Source organism: Siphateles boraxobius, unplaced genomic scaffold (genome assembly GCF_051911475.1).
Source record: "Siphateles boraxobius isolate OS27281-9 unplaced genomic scaffold, OSU_SipBor_1 6, whole genome shotgun sequence".
Classification (NCBI taxonomy): domain Eukaryota; kingdom Metazoa; phylum Chordata; class Actinopteri; order Cypriniformes; family Leuciscidae; genus Siphateles; species Siphateles boraxobius.
This window is the reverse complement of record NW_027509186.1, coordinates 3,914,765-3,931,602: the sequence shown is the minus strand read 5'-3', so window position 1 is coordinate 3,931,602 and position 16,838 is coordinate 3,914,765. Positions and strand designations below refer to the sequence as shown.

The following is a 16,838-nucleotide window of genomic DNA, read 5'->3' as shown; positions in this document are numbered from 1 at the left end:
GGCTCAGTTCCACAGAACTTGTATGCGTTCCTCAGTTTCTCCAGGTCACTCTGATCTACTACAGAGAAGGCAGAAGAGAGGAACTGGCAGAACGAGCTATACAGAGGATGGTGCTCCGAAACACATTCCCTGGTGAATCGCCGCATACAGTTAAACAAGTCTAGTTTAACCACCATGTCCTCATTGTACTTCTGGCAAGCGGCATTTACATTCTTGAGGTTTCCTGATGTAACCTCTGCCACAGTAGCTTCAGTGGTCCTCCAAGCTTCCCACTGCTGGTGCTCATACTGTCCTGGGTCCATCACTCTGAAAGCAGCACAGCAGTCCCTAAGTACATAAAAGGGAAATACATTTTAATGTATTCATTACCTTTGCTTACACATCTTGATGTGATGTGTGATGAGATGTGATTATTCTTACCTGTCCACCCACTGGTACTTGGCCTTGGGTATGGAAAGCTCCACACCGAGGCAGCCATCTGCGGCGCCATCTTGGTTATAGAACAAGATTTATCTGACGCTTTTATCCAAAGCGACTTACAATTGCTATATTTCGCACGCCTCTGGAGCAACTAGGGGTTAAGTGTCTTGCTCAGGGACACATTGGTGTCTCGCAGTGGATTCGAACCCCGGTCTCTCACACCAAAGGCATGTGTATTATCCACTGAACACCCCGAACACCCACCGCGTCGAGTTTGGGGTCGCTGCGACCTTTCGACCCCTTTTGGCCCCTGTTTTTTTGACGTCCCACGTGCAACTTATTCCATGGGGCTGTTGGTGGCCAAATAGCGCGAAAAAAGGTCAGAGGGACGCGGAACTCTAGAACCCGTCCCAGGGGCCCGTGACGGGACGCATACGTCAGTTTCGGGCCGATCGGGCGTTTCCTTCTAACCGTTTTGCTGAAACACATACTTAGAACCGATCTAGAACCACCAAACCCGTGATCTAGAACCGGGGGCCCCCGGACTACCGCCGTGCCGAATTTGGGGCCGCTGCGACCTTTCGACCCCTTTTGGCCCCTGTTTATTTGACGTCCCACGTGCAACTTATTCCATGGGGCTGTTGGTGGCCAATTAGCGCGAAAAAATGTCAGAGGGACGCGGAACTCTAGAACCCGTCCCAGGGGCCCGTGACGGGACGCATACGTCAGTTTCGGGCCGATCGGGCGTTTCCTTCGAACCGTTTTGCTGAAACACTTATTTGGAACCGATCTAGAACCACCAAATGGGGAGGAGCCATCTTCTGAAAAGCACATGTGCCTCATCAATAGGTTTCTGTAGTGTAGTGGTCATCACGTTCGCCTAACACGAGAAAGGTCCTCGGTTCGAAACCGAGCAGAAACAGTGGTTGGATTCTGACAGAAAATGAAAAACTGTTTGCCACGCTAGGTGGGTGCAGCGATCATTTCCTTTATATGCTTTTTAATAAGCGTGCACCTAAAGATTTATGTCTGCAACCTGAAGACGTGTTTCAGTAGTGTAGTGGTTATCACGTTCGCCTCACACGCGAAAGGTCCCCAATTCGAAACTGGGCGGAAACTGTGGGTGGTTTTTGCAAAAATTTCGTATGCGATTTTCTGTTGAGCAGGTCAGTACACTTGCAGGGATGTTTGTGGTTTAATCTCTTAGAAAAGGACAAAAATAAAACAAATGACCATTGAGGTTTCCTGTACAGTAATATAAGATGTTCAGTCTGCCAACAAAATTAGCAGCTTTTTGCCATGTTAAAAACACTGGGCAGTCTATAGTTTCAGTCGCTTTTGAACAAGCGTACCCTAGAAGCGGTGGGACTGACGTCCAAATCAAGTTTCCATAATGTAGTGGTTATGACGTTTGCTTTACACGCGAAAGGTCCTCAGTTCAAAACTGGGCGGAAAACAAGTGGAGGCATTTTAAATTTACTGCTCCAATTCGCTACAAAACCCATGCTTTTGAGACAGGTGAAGGCCATCGTACCAAGGAGCTGTAGGCAGACTGCCATGCCGAATGACATCTGTTCTGTTGTTTGTGGAATTCACAGATTGTCACACTGCTTGCAGAGCAGATTATGGGAAGGAGCCATCTTCTAAAAAGCACATGCCATGATATCACGTTCGCTTTACACGCGACAGGTCCTCAGTTCAAAACTGGGTGGAAACAAGTGGAGGCATGTTAAATATAAATGCTGCAATTCGCTACAAAACCCTTACTTTTGAGACAGGTGGAGGCCATCGTACCAAGGAGCTGTAGGGAGATTGCCATGCCGAATAACCTCTGTTCTGTTGTTTGTGGAATTTATAAACTGTCACACTGCTTGCAGAGCAGATTATGGGAAGGAGGCATTTTCTAAAAAGCACATAAACCATCAATAGGTTTCTGTAGTGTAGTGGTCATCACGTTCGCCTAACACGCGAAAGGTCCTTGGTTCGAAACAGTGGTTGGATTCTGACAGAAAATTTAAACTGTTTGCCACGCTAAGTGGGTGCACCGCTCATTTCCTTTATATGCTTTTTAATAAGCGTGCACCTAAAGATTTATGTCTGCAACCTGAAGACGTGTTTGTAGTGTAGTGGTTATCACGTTCGCCTCACACGCGAAAAGTCGCTTCGCTAGAAGAGGTGGGAATGAGATCCAAACCAAGTTTCCGTAGTGTAGTGGTTATCACGTTCGCTTTACATGCAAAAGGTCCTCAGTTCAAAATTGGGTGGAAACAAGTGGAGGCATGTTAAATATAAATGCTGCAATTCGCTACAAAACCCTTACTTTTAAGACAGGTGAAGGCCATCGTACCAAGGAGCTGTAGGCAGACTGCCATGCCCAATGACACTAGGTGTGTGCCGAATGACCTCTGTTCTGTTGTTTGTGAAATTTACAGACTGTCACACTGCTTGCAGGGCAGATTATGGGAAGGAGCCATCTTCTAAAAAGCACAACCGTCTCAACAATAGGTTTCTGTAGTGTAGTGGTCATCACATTCGCCTAACACGCGAAAGGTCCTTGGTTCGAAACCGAGCAGAAACAGTATAACAGAATAATATAATTACCTGCATCTAAAAGAAACTCCTCAGATGTTTTTTCCTTCACTGTCACAGCACTCGGAGTAGAAAAACATTGAAAAATGAAAGTCTGGGGGGTGGCCTCTGGTTCAGCAGCAAGAGCGGTCTCAGCAGAAGAGGAATCCTCTAAGCATTTCTGAAATTCAGCAAAATTAGTGTAATATGCGAGCGAGAATTATAAAGTACTTGTTTTTTAATAAAAAGTCTGTTATCAAAGAACTTTAAAGGCTTACCTGAGATGGAAATGAGAACTGAGTGCCAGATGAAGACGCTTCTTGCATCTCTAGGTCTGTCTTCCTGCTTTTGTGTTTGTCAAAGTCAAGAGGCACAGGTCGACAGCCTGGCTCCACATATTGTAGGCCAAACCTCTCTATTGTGTCCCAGCTGGAGATGTGGAAGGCTGGATATTTGGGTTGCCCAGTCACTCTTATAGATGCCCTGTTTAACTCCAACATCAAAACAGGGTCAAACACTCCAGGTAAGACAAGCCCAGGCTGTTTCAGGTCCACCAGCCGCTGATAATTCCAGCGTGCGACACCAGTCATACCCTGCGCCTGGAACAGCTCAGGAGAGACGCGATTACCCGTTACCCACTGAGCCTGGTGGAAATGAAACCCCTCTTGCTGTGAAGTGCCTCTGACAGGGATCCAGATGGCCATAGCAGCTCCTTCACCCTTGACATGATTCAGTTGTAGCGTTCCACCATGTCTGTAGAGGATTCCTTCCTCCACCTCAGGGTCACTCAGGCAGCCTCTAAGGATGTGGATACGCTGAATCCACCACAATTTTAGCATTGAGGGTTTAAAAAGGAAGATGTTGTTGGGATCCTTTGCAAGATGGAAATGGTGAAGTACTTCTTCCACTCTTTGGACCAGCTCTCTAGGATGTGGCACTTTTGTCCTGCAGTGCGCTCTGATGTGCTGCTTTGTGGGATTAGCAGGCTCAGTTCCACAGAACTTGTATGCGTTCCTCAGTTTCTCCAGGTCACTCTGATCTACTACAGAGAAGGCAGAAGAGAGGAACTGGGAGAACGAGCTATACAGAGGATGGTGCTCCGAAACACATTCCCTGGTGAATCGCCGCATACAGTTAAACAAGTCTAGTTTAACCACCATGTCCTCATTGTACTTCTGGCAAGCGGCATTTACATTCTTGAGGTTTCCTGATGTAACCTCTGCCACAGTAGCTTCAGTGGTCCTCCAAGCTTCCCACTGCTGGTGCTCATACTGTCCTGGGTCCATCACTCTGAAAGCAGCACAGCAGTCCCTAAGTACATAAAAGGGAAATACATTTTAATGTATTCATTACCTTTGCTTACACATCTTGATGTGATGTGTGATGAGATGTGATTATTCTTACCTGTCCACCCACTGGTACTTGGCCTTGGGTATGGAAAGCTCCACACCGAGGCAGCCATCTGCGGCGCCATCTTGGTTATAGAACAAGATTTATCTGACGCTTTTATCCAAAGCGACTTACAATTGCTATATTTCGCACGCCTCTGGAGCAACTAGGTGTTAAGTGTCTTGCTCAGGGACACATTGGTGTCGCGCAGTGGATTCGAACCCCGGTCTCTCACACCAAAGGCATGTGTATTATCCACTGCGACATCACCACCCCTATATGCCAGCAGCACTGTAGCGATTGGCCATCCCACAGTACATTGACGTCAAGGATTGCTCACTCTCAGACTGCAGCATCACCCAGGACAGGATCATCCAGTTCTCGTTCATCACAGCGTAGGATGACATTGTGCCAGATGAGAGGGTCACTTTTTTAGCATCTTTGCGTGTGTGATCTGATCTGAACACCTGTCCAAAAGTTCCTTGAAGGAGCTGAGTGAGAGCTGCCTCTTGCCGGTGATATTCCTGAAGCAGGCACTCCACCAGATAATGTGCAGACACAGACACCCCATGCCACCCATCAGTATCTTCGTAACCCCCAAACGAAGCAGGTGTGTCATCCTTCCTCAATGCTCCTGTGATGGTTTCCTGGCCATACAGCCCTGCTTCAGCATCCCTGACGTTCTGCACAATGAGAAGGTATGCCAGGTGGGCTCTTTCAAACTTAAGGCGAAGCACCTCAGACAGCTGGTTGGCCATGTCATTAGGGGATTTTCCAGAGCGCCTCAGTTCATCCATCACAGTTTTACAGATTGCCTTCTTATGGGTGAGGAAGGTTGGCAAGATGTTTCTGAATCGCTGTGGTAGCATGTCCACCCACTGAGGTTTATCAGCGAACCAGTATTTTTTACATGCCTTACAGCACAGACGTGAAGCAAGGATGTAATATTGCCCACTAGTGCCAAGGATCACTCGGGGTCTTCCCACACCTGAGGACACAACATGAGGATTTGGACAGCTGTAGAGACAGGGCAGGATGTAGTTGTTTCTAAGCCTTTCATTTATACTGTGCTCAGGTTTCCAAATGAAAAAGGGATGGAGCTGGAAGTACTTTGGTGACGGAAGGCCCATGTTTGTCTCTATAAGCTCAGGCTGAGGTGGATAGCGCCACAAGGAGACCATATTCATTAGGTGTCTTACTGGGTGTGATCCTGGCCAGAGCCCCATGGACTCCATCTCTGTTTTCATCCAAATTCTTTGATGAAGAGAGCAGTTCCAGTGGCTAATATCTTGCAAGTAGCTAGTAACAGGTGCTTCCGTCTGTGCAGACGTCATTGATGCAGGAGCTGTAGGTGCTGATTGTGCTGCAGGAGGTGGTACAGAGCCATCAGTCTGTGAAGAACGTCTACACACAGGAGCTGGTGGATTGGGAGAACTAGAGACTGCATGTGATAGTGGTGAAAGCTGTGTCAGAACTGCACGGAACACAAAGCAAAGGAAATAAATGCATATATATATATGCGTGTATAACACATTTAATGCTCGTGTGTTTAACTGTCTTTACTTTTTTTGTTCAAGTAGCTGGGAACAGGGGTTTCAGTCAGTGCAGACGGCATTGGTGCAGGTGGAGGTGCTGATTGTGCTGCTTGAGGTGGTATAAAGCCTTCACCCTGTGAAGAAGGCCTACACACAGGAGCTGATGTTGATGGAGGTTGCGGCAGAGCTGCAAGGAAAAGCACAGGGAGGAAATTAAAAACATATTAAAACACTGAATGTACATGATATGTATTTGATTGTCTTGACTACATTAAATGACTAATCGTTATTTATTATTTTATTCTATGTATTTTGTTATTTATTCTAGTAATGCACATTCTGATAATGTTCAAATGTCTGTAAGTAAACAGTCCACTTTTTCACAACAAATAAAAACAGTTTAAATAGCATGCATACAATTCATGAAGTGCACTCACCCTCACCACTGGTATATTCAAACCTTGACAGTAGTTAGAACAAAAGAACATGTTTTTTAGAACAGGCAAGAACAGTGCCAAAACAACAAATAAGATAATTAAAAATCAGAAATGGAGGATAAGTCTGTATGTAACCGAATAAGCCTCCAAAACTGATGTGTAAAGTAACCTGTTGTAGATAAGACTGTGGATCCTGTGGCTGCAGATGATCCTAAAAATTAGGCATTATAATTTGAATGGTTTCTCTCCAGTATGTACAATTTTATACCAATTTTATAAGAATTTGACATGGGTATATATAACACACATGACACAATACTTGATTTACTTACTCAGCTGTGTGAGATATTTTGTTGGAGAAATACTAAGCATCATCCTCTCCAGTTCTTCATCCTCCTCCATTACTATAAAATATGACAAATGCATCAGTAGCTAGGCAGGCTTTAAGAATCAATATAAGCAAACTTGCATGAATTTTATTAACTCACCAGGCTGATCAGAGTCAGTAATGGAAGGAACAGGTGGTCTTGCAGCGGAAGCTGATGGTGAGGGCATCGGAGGAGTGTTTTTGGTCATCTGTTTTTGCTGCTGTTTTAAAAGATACTGCTGCAAATTGTACATTTTGCTGCCTGGCACACACTTCTGCCTCATTATAAAGAAAGCATATCCGTCTGCCCTGGTATCCCAAATCTTCCTCCAAGTGTCTTGTGCTCTGGATCCAAATCCAACAGTATTGTCATCCTCTGTCAAAACTGGCACTGCGTCTGGCCTTTGAGACAGATACTGTTTAAAATCTTCAATTTCCTTGAAGCTTCTTGAATACTCAAGAAAGGAAATGAGGCTATCCTTGCATGGACCCTCTGGGTTGAACTGCCCAGCCTGTTCTTCTTCCTCAACCTTATCGGACAGGTACAAAGCATAGCTGACATCATTCTCTAATAACCACTTGAAAGACTTGCCCTTGTACTTGCCGAACTGAAGAATGCATTCTCCCAACACCTCTTGCTTGTCAGAGACATCCCCTCCTCTATGTAACACAACAGAACGGGCGTTCAACTTGACCAGATCTTCTCTTTGAGGTGTTGACTTGTCCTGCAGTGAAGGGTTGTCTTTAATTCTTTTTGCCTCTTCTGATGCGTCCCGGCGTAAATGGCCCGACGGGCCTTTCCTGAAAGACACTTTGTCTTTCCCTGGGAAGAACACTGTTTTCTTCATGATGCTGTTCTGAAATCAGAATGTATTCATTAGTGTCTCAGCATAAGCATTTAAATACTTACAGTAACAAAATGAAATAAGACAGTTAATACTAAAGCATCAGTGGTATATATAAAAGAGTTATTTTACAATGCTATAATATTCCATAATATTACTGTTTCTTAACTGAATAAATGCAGCCTTAGAGCACGTACTGTTTATTAAATTTGCATTATTTAATATTCATTATTTAAATTGCTTTAAAAATGTTTATATGTATATATAAAAAGTTAACAAGTTAACTAATTAAACATGTTAAATTATACCATTAAATTGTACACATATATATATTTGTTTGTAATTTAAATGTAATATATGTGTGTGTCTGATATTAATTACATTATAGCTACTACATTATAGTAGCATTATTAATTACATTATAGCTACTTTTAGCTACTATGCCAGCCGCAGCTGGAACCAGCTTCCAGAAGAGATCAGATGTGCTCCTACAGTAGTCACATTCAAATCCAGACTCAAAACACATCTGTTTAACTGTGCATTTACTGAATGAGCACTGTGCCACTGTTCGTCCGACTGTTTGCACTGTATTTTATTTTATGTTTTAATTATTCTGATTTCTGTATTTTATCTTTTATTCTAAACTGTTTTAATTATTCTGATTTCTTTTGATTATTTTAATTTCTTCTATGTAAAGCACTTTGAATTACCATTGTGTATGAAATGTGCTATATAAATAAACTTGCCTTGCCTTGCCTATAGGAGGACCAAACCCGCAGAAATTAAATGAATAAATAAACATGTAAACAAATAAAAAGATAAATTTGATAATAGGAAAATTAATAAAGGAATAAACGACTTGATAAAATAAATATGATTTATTCTTTATCAAACTAATTTTTGTATTATTTCCCTTAATTTATTTTCTGCTTTTATTTATTTGCTAATTAATATTTATATTTGGTAAGCAAAACCAACCAATCTAATTATCATGCACATCAAAAAAATGTAAGAATAGATATAAAACTAAAGAAATAAAAGTAAAAATAAATAAAGATTAAAATAAATAAATCTGAAAATAAATACATATTGGAATAAATAAATATACAAATAAATGAATGCATAAATAAATATAAGAATAAATGGAACAAACAAATAAATAAAATAATAAATAAATACAATTAAAAATAATACAAATACATTAAAATATAAAAGCAAAAAAATATAAATTAGGGGAAAAATATACAAAAATACATTTGATTAAAATGAATCATATTTATTTTATCAAGTCGTTTATTCCTTTATTTATTTTCCTATTATCACATTTATTTATCTATCTATTTATTCATTTATTTATTCATTCATTCATTTTTAATTGCAGGTTTGGTCCTCCATACTACTGCACATTACATCTTACTGCACTGTTAACATATATTTTAAGCATAGTGAGAGATTATGATGAAACATTCACCTTTACAAACAAAGATACTCTTATAAAATAAAGGCTGTATTCACAACGAGGAGTTTACTGTTTCTTATCGTCACAATCCATTCAACACGATAACAATACGATTACATGACAATATACATGCAATTTAAATTATAAAATATTTGAATAATAATGTATATGCAGTCACCTGAGGGAAAATCTGTCTGCAGGTAGTTTAGACAGCAACAAAACAAAACAAGTTTGCTGACAAGTCGGTAAACAAATATCTCTCCGTTCGTAAAACGGGTCTCCCCTCCTCCACTGCGAATGACTGACAGATGACACTATGCTTTTTAAACTACCCGCCACGGAAAAGCGAAACAGCGCCAGGAAGTCTACGTGTGGCCAAAGGTATATTGCATCCGTAGTGTTAAGCACTACCATAGAGAATGAATGGGAAAAGTTAAGGTGAAGTTAAGCTTAACCATTTTCGACTCCCGCCGCGAAAGGTCCTCAGTTCAAAACTGGCCGGAAACAAGTGGAGGCATTTTAAATATAAATGCTGCAATTTGCTACAAACCCTTACTTTTGAGACAGTTGAAGGCCATCACACGCGAAAGTTCGAAACTGGGCGGAAACTGTGGGTATTTTTTGTAAAAATTTCATATGCGATTTTCTGTTGATCAGGTCAGTACACTTGCAGGGATGTTTGTGGTTCAATCTCTTTAGAAAAGGACAAAAATAAAACAAATGACCATTGAGGTTTCCTGTACAGTAATAAAAAATGTTTGTCTGCCAACAAAATTAGCAGCTTTTGCCATGTTAAAAACACTGGGCAGTCTATAGTTTAATTTGCTTTTGAACAAGCGTACCCTAGAAGAGGTGGGACTGACATACAAATCAAGTTTCCGTAGTGTAGTGGTTATCATGTTCGCTTTACACGCGAAAGGTTCTCAGTTCTAAATCCGGCGGAAACAAGTGGAGGCATTTTAAATATAAATGCTGCAATTCGCTACTAAACCCTTACTTTTGAGACTGATGAAGGCCATCGTACCAAGGAGCTGTAGGTAGACTGCCATGCCGAATGACCTCTATACTGTTGTTTGTGGAATTTAAAGACTGTCACACTGCTTGCAGGGCAGATTATGGGAAGGAGCCATCTTCTAAAAATACTATACTATACTACTATACTATACCTCGACTATACTAACGAGGAGTTGTAGAGACCGGTAGATGTACCCGATCAGAGCGACTTCCAGGAACGGCGTCATGTGTCAAATATGAAGTGTCTGTATAAAACGTGTTACATTATTAAATTAGAGACCTTGTTTTTTAATATGGAGCCTGGTAGGTCAAGTCAATAAGTTCATGCAATTTTTTTTAAGTGCCAGGTCCAAACAAAGAGAGTTTCAGTTCATCTGCACCTGCCAGCTGCTAATGTATTGCAAAATTTCTTTGCTGACCGCACAACAGGGCTTCCAGCCTACATCCAACGGTCTTGCATTGGTGGTATAGTGGTGAGCATAGCTGCCTTCCAAGCAGTTGACCTGGGTTCGATTACCTGCCAACGCATTGCATTTTGCTCAAGCTGTCGTTAAAACAGTTGTCCGGGGACCCTGGCCAGCTCCTCCTGTAACTCGTTTGCTGCAGCAAAACTTTTGTACTGGTCTTTTGGCAGCAGTAAAGGACTGGATCTCCCCGTCGGGGAATCGAACCCCGGCCTTACGCTTGACAGGCGGAGATACTGTAGAAGATTTTATTATTTAGAAAACAAGTAATTTTGCTATATATTTGGACACAATTATTTCTTCTGTCTGTGACTTTGGATTTCCTCTGTGTATGTGAAAGACCTTGAATGGAATGTTGTTTGCTGCAGAAAATTCTATTCTGAGAAGTCACATGGTAAAAGACCTTTACCCAAAACTATCTATAGGGTGTGTTACCTTCTTTGGAAGAAGAAGTATGTATATAACTCTGAACAAAAATGTACTCGGGCGCGCACTGGAAGGCCAGAGGGCCAGAGAGCGTTAGAGCGCCGTTCTATGGAACGGGACGGCGTTCGAAAATAAAGTCTAATTATTTCTGGCATCAAAGATCTCTGCGAAGTTATTTTTCAGAAAGATTGAAAACCACAACATTTGGTGCCCGAACAGGGACTTGGGTTTTGAGGCAGAAGGAACCACGAAAGGCGACTCTGGTGACCGACACAGACAACAGTGGCCACTGTACTTTGAGGTGAGCAATTTTTGCTTTTGAAAAAGTATGTGTTGTCACCAGTGAGCCAGAGTGGTAAGACCCTTTAAAATGCTTCTCCAAGTTTAAAGAACTAAAAAATTGAAAAGAGGATCTTTGATTCTAGAAATAATTGTCTATTGTTGTTGACGATATCAAGTAATGTGTAATAGCGCGGCGGAGCTCCCGTTAGTGTTTGCCAGTATTTATATAATCTGATGCAGATTGTATGAATATTGGTAGGATGCTGATGTGCCGCTAAAGGTTTTGTCGTATGTACGTAAGAATTTATGTTTACTGTTAAAGGATAACAGTTATTGTTTTTTCTTGTCAAGAGGGCATCGAGGATGACAAGTGTACTGGTTAAGGTTAATCCGTTGTTTTTTTATATTTACTGTTAAGGATAATGGTAAATGTTAATGATTAAGGTTAATCATTTTCTGCTCATTAAGGATAATGAGTATACTGGTAAGGTTACCAGAACTCTGTGTTACTTATTAAGAGGGCCTTGAGGATAATAAGTTAATTGCATGTGCACAGATTAAGTTTGGTTTATTGTTACCGCCTTGTTATAGGTTAACAAGGGACTGGGTAAGATTTATGTGGATTTCGCCAAGAGGGCCTGGAAGGATGGCGAATATTGCACAGATAAGTTTAGCTTTTGGTTACCGCCTTGTTATAGGTTAACAAGGGACTGTACGGAAAAGCTATGTAGTATATGACTCTGTTGTGTCGGAGGAAGTGAATCGCAGAGGTCTGTGATAGTTTAAAGTTATTCAGTGAAGTATTGTTTGTAAAAACAGTGAGAAACACTGTGATTAGAATATAGCTCTGTGTGTGTATGTAGGATCCTGTCCTGTGTGTCTGCTTGACTGTGACTGTGGTTAAAAATAGGTGACAAGGAATGTGTGAATGTGCTTGAGAGACAAGTAATGTATAAATGAGTATTAAAAGTAAAGGAAATAGTAAAAGAAAACAATTGTTTCAAGATTATTGTAGTATAAATAAGTTAAAGTATAAAATATATATTAATAAATGGACTGATATATATATTAATGGATAAATAAATAAAAATGCACGTGCTTAATATATTATATCTTATATCTGAAGACGTCTAAAATTTGTATCTCATTATCCCTGAAGACAAAGTGAGAGAAAAATGATTCTATTGTAGATAATTAAGTTTGTACTAAGGAAAAAATAACTTGTGCAGTGTGCTAAAAGTGAACAAGATTGGGTGACAAAGTTTCAACAGTCATAAATAATTTACAGCAATCTTAGAATTGTAGTAAATGGGAATTGTTGGGAATGGGTGAGGAAAAGTTGATTCACCATGTTAGATTATTTTGAGCACAGCATGCAAATATAGGAGAAAGATTGAAGGCTGATTTTATGATAGGGAAAATTATTTAATTGTATTATACTCAGAAAATCAAAGTTAGATTATTGCTGATATTGCAATGAAGAAATAGCTTGCTTAGCTGCAACGAAGAACTGCTTTACTAAAAACAGAATGGGAGAACTGCTGTTGTCAACCAGTGATTATTATATAGTATAAAAGAACTAGGAAAAAGATGGTTAAAAAGTGGAATTTAGATAAAGAGCTAATAGCTCAGGAACAAATATTTATAAAGACTAATTTGATCTATGCAGCTCTCTGAGTGTTCAAGTTTCAGATGGCTTCAGTGTCGAATGGAAGAGGTGAAAGGTCAAAGACACGACTGCAGAGAGAAGAAGAAGAGTGGGTGAGGGGCGTTCAGCTCCCCTTCTGAAGATGACCACTCTCTGGAAAACTTAGCATGGAGAAAGACTGTTTAATGCTGGAAAAGGTGAAACTTTCACTATTTCACTGGAGACTTTTTCCTGAGGACAAGAGGAAAATCCTGAGATGCAAAGCTGTGGCAAAATCTATCAAAGCCCAAACTGAGAAGGGGCAGAGAAAAAAACAGAGCCAATATTCCTGTTTACACCAAGCCTTGAGTGACAGCTAGGCTGATGACACATGCAGAGCGACAGCCATGAAGCTTTAACAGACTGATAATCAAAAAACAGAAGAACTGACCGAAACCCTTCCCTTACGGGCAACACAGGTGTGGCAACTTCAATGATCACTCTAGAGACTGCTTCAAATTTAGTTAATTATTAGATTAACTTTATTCATTCTGATTATTCACTGGTCTCATAAGCAATTCTTTATATTCTCTGCTAAACTAACCCTCTTTGCTTTTCCAGTAGGTTCAAGTCCAGCCATATAAAAAAGAAAGAGAATACACTGAAAGAGAGAAGTGGGTGCTCAACTCACCAAATAGTTCAAACTGAGGCTGGATTTGGTATAGTGAGGATTATATGAAACAACTATAGGGCTAAAAGCATGAGAAAAATTATTCTGTAGCAAAGAAAAAGATAGACGCAAAATGTCAAAGAATTATTATTATTGTTTGCAAAACAATGATACTGGTCACTCCATTTTGTTTTGCTAAGTTTTTAGAGATATAGATTGGAGAAAAAATTACTCCAAAAGTCCAAAATTATGAAATCGCAAAAAATGCTGTCAAAACTGGGATAATCAGATGGAAATGTTGTTGGCCATGGATCCAAGATTATGCAGAGATCTCCAATTTATTTCTTAAAGCAGCTCATGAGCAAAAAAACAAAAAAGAATAGGAAAAATCAGAAAAACAAATGACAAAATGTATTTGAAAAATTACAATTGGCAGGCTTATTATTCTAAAATAATTAGTCTATTAGATTTTGTAAAAAGAAAGAAAAAAGGATTATAACAACGGTGTTAAACTAAACCTTATGATCATTGACACTTCTCAGTAGTGTTTGACATAGTTGTGTTGACCTGATCAACCCTTGGCTAAAATTATAGGATGCCACATTTAGAGCACAACCTGCAAGAATGTATGCTGGCCAGTGTGTGTGTGAGAGACACTGAGTGTGAATGAGTGAGAGATGATGTCTGAAGAGACACTAAGGCAAATCAATTATTTTGCCAATACAGCTGTATTTAAAATTTAACATGTGGGCCCACAGGGCAAATTCTGCCCAATAAAATAATGACCATGGATGGATTTGGTTAAATTTCCTGGTCAGGAACTGAAGTAACAACATGAAAAAACAAAGAATGAAAAGAGAAAAATAAAAAATATAAAAACAGTGCCACATTTGCGCAGCGCATAACATATCTGACTTCCTTTGCAGCATAACACGTCTGCCTTTCTTTTCAGCATATCATGATGGAGCTGATCTATGTCAAGAGTATGAAATATTGTCTTGTAACTTTTGTCAAAGTGGGTTGAGTATTGTCCAAGATGCCTAATAAATAGTGGGTTGATAGTGGAACTCAAGACAAAGAGATAACTGAGTTGAATTGACTAATTTTAAGAGTACATTGGAAATTTATTGTGAGAAAAATGCAAAAAGTTGCAAATAATGATGAAAAGTCAAATTTATGAAAAACAAATAGGAATATATGGATTAAAGTCCTGCTGTTAATGAAAGCAGAAAGGACACCACTCAGCCCACATGACCTTTCTACAGGTAACATCGAGAAGTACAACGGGACAGATGAGCAGATGATTGAAATCACATGTTGTTTTCACTAACAAAAATAATTAAGCTTTAATTTACAGATAGCAGCAGCTCGATTCCAGGAAGGATTCTGGAACAAGTCTAACAAAAAGAATCAGTAACTGTGCTTTGTAATTTCAGAAGAAGTGATCAACAGTGTGACATTTGAGTCCATGCCTCTCAACTTAAAATACACCAAATGACTTCAGCAACCCCCCACAACTGAAGTGAGGGATCAAGGACATGCTAACAATGAGAGAAAATAGTCCATTGCAACGAACGACTCACTGGAGACACCCTGGTGAAAGATGTAATGATTGATGACAAGGTTAACAGAATGATCAAATCATGAATGGAAGAAAAGACAAACTTGACCAGAAACACAGTAATGAGAGGAACTGTGCAAAGAAAAGAGAATCAACAGAGATGAGTACAAGCTCAAACAATAGTCAACATCAACCAACTTTCCTATGATTGGATGTTCAGCCCTTGAATAGATTCAGTAGCAACTTAATAATAAACCCATCAAAACAAAAAATTATTGCGGAGAAAAATATATTACGCAACATAGAAAACAATGATAATGACTAATTAAGAAAAGAAACTAAAATAATATTAACAATTGATATAGTATAATGGGAATTAAGACAATTCATGAAGGAAAAAATTTGAACTAAAAATAACTTTAAAATAAATCTTAAAGGGTACTCAGATGTAACTTGTCAATACAAGGGTATACTTAAAATTATTTAAGGCTACAGTTTAAATTAAAGCAAGTATTAACATTGGGTATTAACAAATATTAGATTTAAGTTAAGAATACAATTTGATTCAATATGCAATTGATTAGTTAAAATTATATTACAAGTAGTGCTCGATAGAAAGTTTATAGACTTAGAGGAAGTTATTGAAATCCAATAACTAACAGGCCCTTGTGAACAATCTAAATGGCACCAGAGGGGGGTCAAGAATAGATATTTGGCATTTCACATGAAGGACAGATTGTTGAACCAATGAATACTTTTGAATATTCTCAGTCCAGATGCGCAATGGTTTTAAACCAGTGCGCAAAGGGGGGAGTAAGGAAAGGAATCAAAAATTAAAATGAATATAAAATTATAGGCATTTTAAATTAAAAGGCATTTTTGCAAAGTTTTGTGAAATTTGTGGCAAAAAGCAAAGTTAAGAAAAGAACAGCGACAAAAATAGTCCATATATCAGTATACCATGTGGACATGATATAGATGGGTAAAAGCAATGAAATCAACAGAGGAGGGCAGGAACAGAAATTATATTTCTAACAGAAGTAATCCTTAGATTGGAAAACTATCAGAAATAAGGTCAGATTATATGTCAACTAAACAGAAGTATTTAAGATTAAAAATAAGTTGCATACGAACACAAGGAAGTTTTAATAATGATTAAGTTATAATGCTAATGGTTTAAAAGGTTGATAGAAAAACTTTTGAATTGTTAGATATAAAGAAAAAGAAATGTACATATAAGGAATATGTAAGATAGTGCAAAACGTTATTTGCTAGAGTTATTTTTCTAATTGTCTAATGAGTTTATTGAATGACTATTATGAGATAAATGTAACATTGCTCTGAAGCTTTCTTAGTTAGAGTGATTACATGAGACATAATTAGTTTATTCATGATAGTTTATTTAGAAATTAGTAGAAACGAAGAAAATGTATTCAGTTTAGTCTTGAACTGAGGAGCTACAATGAGAATGAGAAGCAACATGCGAGATTAAAAAGGTCAAAATGGAATTTATTGTTTAAATTTGGTAATAAAATAGACAGTAAGTGAAATGTATTGCAATTTATTAGATAGGTGTAAAGTGTTCTGTTCACTAAAATTGACTGACTAAAAGATGGATTCTTCGAATTTAAGAAATGATATTCTCTCATAAGAAGTGATAAACGTTATGTTTACCCAGCCATATTTTGAATTAATTGTCATATGGATCAAGTAGAACAAAAATGCATAATAAATCAATTAGACTACTATAATAAGCAGATATTTATTATAATGC

The 16,838-nt window shown here is 39.0% G+C and overlaps 2 non-coding genes across 2 annotated transcripts; both read left to right on the top strand.

Annotated features, from left to right (window-relative positions):
* Nucleotides 1–1,269: 1,269 nt before the first annotated feature.
* On the top strand, nt 1,270–1,342 carry trnav-aac (transfer RNA valine (anticodon AAC)). The gene has a single exon. It is a non-coding gene; the product is annotated as a tRNA-Val (tRNA).
* Nucleotides 1,343–2,925: 1,583 nt separating this feature from the next.
* On the top strand, nt 2,926–2,998 carry trnav-aac (transfer RNA valine (anticodon AAC)). Its single transcript has one exon. It is a non-coding gene; the product is annotated as a tRNA-Val (tRNA).
* Nucleotides 2,999–16,838: the final 13,840 nt, after the last annotated feature.